Source organism: Talpa europaea (assembly GCF_964194135.1).
Source record: "Talpa europaea genome assembly, chromosome: 9".
Classification (NCBI taxonomy): domain Eukaryota; kingdom Metazoa; phylum Chordata; class Mammalia; order Eulipotyphla; family Talpidae; genus Talpa; species Talpa europaea.
Window position 1 is genome coordinate 110,063,121 of NC_140076.1, and position 5,058 is coordinate 110,068,178.

Here is a 5,058-nt window from a genome sequence, read left to right on the forward strand (position 1 = left end):
TGTTGCTGGGATCCTTGATTCTAGGATAGCACAGGAGAAAGGAAGAGAGAGGACACTGGGTAACTGCCTGACTGGACAAAATACCCTGACATGCACCTAATTATTTCACTTTGCTTCTGTAATCTGACCTTTCTCTCTCAAAGGGGACAGATGAGCTTAAACCCTATTTATAGGTTTAGGCAACTGACAGTGAGAAACAGGTGAAGCTTCTAGTTTTTGTTCTCCTCTGAGAGTTCAGAAAAGACATGTTTGGCAGGCCAGGAATTGCATTTCAGTACTCTCTCAATGTGCCTGATACTGGATTTGCTCCAAGTGTCCTTTTCTTGTAACGACTTGACCGCTGATGATTATTTTTCACCCCCGTGAAACAAAACACTGGCAGATTAAATCTTCTTGAAATACCCTTTTGACCATGGGAGTCTCAGTCAAAACGGATTCACTGACTCTTCATTCATTGTTTCACCATATGTTTCTTGGGCACCTAAGGAGGCAGTCAATATAAGTGGGCGGGGTAGCACAGGTCTCATTTCTAATTGATTTCTTCTTTTTTTTTTTTAAAGACTTATTTATTTATTTACGCAAGCACTGGGAACAGTCAGAAGTGCGGGAGGGTGAGAGAATTCACCAGAGCCAGAGCGGGGAGCAGAGTAGGCAGACTGACGAAATACACTGCTGAGGGGAACAGAGGGCGCGGCAGGAGAGGTCTGCGCGCCATGTGGGACCCTCCCTGGTGGCTGGGGATCGAACCAGCGCTGCAGAGGCTGCGGGCAGCATCGCAGTCCAGTGCTCAACAGCTGCACCACCAGGGGAGGTCCCCATGCAGTTTTTTTTTTAATTTATTTATTCATGCATACAAGAGCTGGGGTACAGGCCAGAGATGCAGGGGAGTGAGAGGATTCACCAGAGACAGAGTAAGGAGAAGAACACAAGCAGACTGACTGAAATACACTGCTGAGGGGAGCAGCGGAGGAGTCAGGAGAGGTCTGCTGCGCTATGTGGGTTTCTCCCCTGCTGGTCGGGGATCGAACTTGTGCTGCAGAGACTGCATATTTCTTCACAGTGTGGTGCCCAACCCTTTGCGCCACCAGGGTGGCCCTTCCCATACGATTTTTTTTTTTTAAAGATTTATTTATTTATTTATACAAGCACTGGGTACAGTCAGAAGCGCGGGAGGGTGAGAGGACTCACCAGAGCCAGAGCGGGGAGCAGAGCAGGCAGAAGGACCGAAGTACACTGCTGAGGGGAGCAGCGGGCGGCAGGAGAGGTCTGCGCGCCATGTGGGACCCTCCTCCGGTGGCCGGGGAGCAGCTGGGGATCGAACCGGCGCTGCAGAGGCTGCGGGCAGCTTCGCAACCCAGCGCTCAACCGCTGCGCCACCAGGGAGGCCCTCCCATACGATTTTAAGTACTTGATTATTAAAAAGAATGAGCTCTGGGCCTCTCTGGTGGCACAGAGTTAAGTCTCAGCACTATGAAGCTATGGGTAACCAGTCAGGGAGCAGACCCACATGGCGCAGCAGACCTCTCCTACCTTGCCTGCTGCTCCCCTCAGCAGTATTTCAGTCAATTTGCCTGGTCTGCTCCCCACTTTGTCTCTCATGAATCCTCTCACCAACCCCCTGCACCTCTGGCCTGTACCCCGGCTCTTGTATGCATTAAACAAATCTTAAAAAAAAAATAGAAATGTATATGATTTATGTATCACTGTAGACATTGCAAACAGCCTGGGCAATTTATACTGTTCTGTCTGGGTAGTGGGATAGTGGGATAGTGGTGATGATTAACTTTTTTTTTTTTTTTAAAGATTTATTTTTTTAATTACTTATATAAGCACTGGGTACAGTCAGAAGTGCGGGAGGGTGAGAGAATTCACCAGAGCCAGAGCGGGGAGCAGAGCAGGCAGAAGGACCGAAATACACTGCTGAGGGGAGCAGCGGGCGGCAGGAGAGGTCTGCGCGCCATGTGGGACCCTCCTCCGGTGGCCGGGGAGCAGCTGGGGATCGAACCGGCGCTGCAGAGGCTGCGGGCAGCTTCGCAACCCAGCGCTCAACCGCTGCACCACCGGGGAGGCCCCGATGATTAACTTTTTTCTCTTAGTTTATTTGCATTTTCTACCATGAACATGTATTTTCTCTGTCATTTAAAAACAAAACACTAAATGTAAAATAAAACAAAACAAATCCCAGTCCCATCATCATCTTAAGGAAAATGCCCCAGAGTAGTCCCCATCAATGGGACAAGTTTCTATCTACTTACTCATTTTCTCTATTAATCCTGCTGGGTTGTATCAGCATATAAAATAAGTAAATCTGGGGCCTCCCCAGTGGTGCAGCGGGTTGAGCGCAGCTCTGTGAAGCTGTCGGCACCCTCAGCAGCACCAGTTTGATTCCCAGCCGGCCAGGGAGCAACCCACATGGCGCAGCAGACCTCTCCTGTCTTGCCCGCTGCTCCCCTCAGCAGTGTATTTCCGTCTGTCCATATAATCAAGCATGTTTTAACCCCTTACGCCAACAGGGAGGCTCCTGCTTTGGTTTTTAATAAGGCAAAGATATTATTTTCTCTGTCTTTTGAAAGTTGTTAATGTGATTATTTCAGCTATATTACGGGCTACATTGGAGAGAAGCGGGAACCTAACCATCATTTAGAATATTAGTCCAATGGAAAATATTTAGCGTTCCAAGTAACAAATTTGCAAAGGAAGCTCTCTTGTGTCTCATCAAAGTAGAGCTACCTGGAACCAGAGGAAGCAGGTGACAGACCCTTAGCAGGAATGATCCATGCAGGAGATCACCGGAGCCTTATTTCTTTTGTCCAGGAAGGCCTTTCTATGCTTTCTCCTTGCTGTGGAAGTTTCTGGGAACTCCCACCTTATACAGCTCTTTAGCCCCCCCATCAGCCCTCCCTCCCTAAAGCCCACAGTCATTTGTGGTTCAGAGACAAAGGGTTCTTGAATCAGGGTTAAGTCCATTCCAGCATTCGTTTAATCCTTTGTTCCACTGCTTCAAAGGGAGTTCTGAGTTCATTATGACTTCCAGTTTGGGAATACATCATTTTTGTCAGCAGTAATTACAGATTTTTTGGATCACTCTGTTAATAGAAGAGTTCCTAATACCAGGCATTAATTTTGTTTTGGAGTATAACCAAACCTGTGGTATTTTTCTGCATGCAGCCTTATTTTCCTATCAGTTATAATTTTCCATTCATGCCTAAAAATAAAAGAGTCAAATTTATAGGACTCATCCTTTTCCATGAAGCAAACTGACTTTATTTCCTGTCTCTTGAATGGAACTCAAATTCAGCAATTTGCTTTTAACAAAACAACCTAAGCTTTAATAGTGTTCTCCTCTGTTAGAAGAGCGAGACATGCTATGCAGGGTCATGCAATAGTGACAGAGGTAAAAGCGCTATTTCAAGTGCTGGTTTTACTTGTTGCATAGATTATTTAATTTTCTTACTTTTTTTTTTTTTTTTTAAACTACTACTACCTCCATTTTACAGTTGAGAAGATTCTGGTGGAGAGGTTGACTTGCCCCTGGTCTCAGTCAAAATGGCAGGGGTGGATCAGGGAAATGCAAATCAAAACTACCATGAGATACCATCTTACACCAGTGAGAATGGCACATATTAAAAAAACTAGCAACAACAAATGCTGGCGAGGGTGTGGAGAAAAAGGAACTCTTCTGCACTGTTGGTGGGAGTGCAAACTGGTCCAACCACTGTGGAAAGCTGTGTGGAGATTTCTGGACCTACTAAACATAGAGCTTCCATATGATCCAGCAATTCCACTCCTAGGTATTTACCCAAAGGACACAGAAACATCAATTCCAAAGAACACCTGCACCCCTATGTTTATAGCAGCACTGTTTACAATAGCTAAGCTTTGGAAACAACCCAAATGCCCAAAAATAGATGACTGGATCAAGAAGATGTGGTCCATATATACCATGGAATATTACTCAGCATTCAAAAAAGATAAACACATGCAATTTGCAGCAACATGGATGGCGCTGGAAGGGATCATGCTCAGCGAAATAAGCCAAAAAGAAAAAGAAAAATACCGGATGGTCTCACTCATAGCAGGAATCTAGGAAACTTAAATAAGGGACCAGGAAAATGAATAACTATAAGAAAGTGAAAATCAAAATCAACAAAAAACTATGAACCAGAGACACTTTTAGGGGGGCGGGGGCGGGAGGGGAGGGATTGGGGTCAGAATGGGGGGGCTGCAATTGTATGGGGAATATAACAATAAAATTTATAAAAAAAAAAAAAATGGCAGGGGTGGAATTTCAATTCTGTATCTGGCTCCAGAGTCAGGGCTCTTAACCAGTGTCATACACTGTTTCACTGTTGCGTAGTTGTGCAATGACCTTGACTGTGTCTACAAGACACTGGATTCAGCACTAGGTGTGAGGCTGCAACCTAGCAAGACCCACTTTGATAGATGGTTGTAGTAGGTTGGTGAAGTCAATTGCTATTTAAACATGGCCTGTGTGACTCAGGAGGTGGAAGCAAAGGTCTCAGTGAATGAGGTCTTTGACGCAAAAGCCTTGAGAAACGATCTCCAACGATGAATGAGGCTGTCTGCTGCCCTGCTTATATGCCCTTCAGGGTGCCCTGCTTTCACCGTGATAGGCCCATTTACAAAACTGGGCAAGTTTTCCAAGACTTGATTGGCACTGGTGTGCGCTCAAGCCTGATTGGTCCTTTAAAAAAACTCTGCATCTTGGGGCCTCCCTGGTAGTGCAAGTGGTAAAGTCTCACAGCACTATGAAGCTATTGGCAACCATGGTAGCATCAGTTCGATCCCTGGTATGGGAGCTGACCCTCATGGCGCAGCAGACCTCTCCTGCCTCACCCCCTGCTCCCCTCAGCAATGTATTTCAGTCCATCTGTCCTGCTCCCCACTCTGTCTCTGGTGAATCCTCTCACCTACCCTCCACACCGCCACACCTCTGGTCTACACACCAGCTCTTGTACACATAAAATCTTTATAAAACGAAACGAAACAAAAACCTCTGCATCTCATACTCTGAGTGGCCCTAGCTAGGTTCAGCGT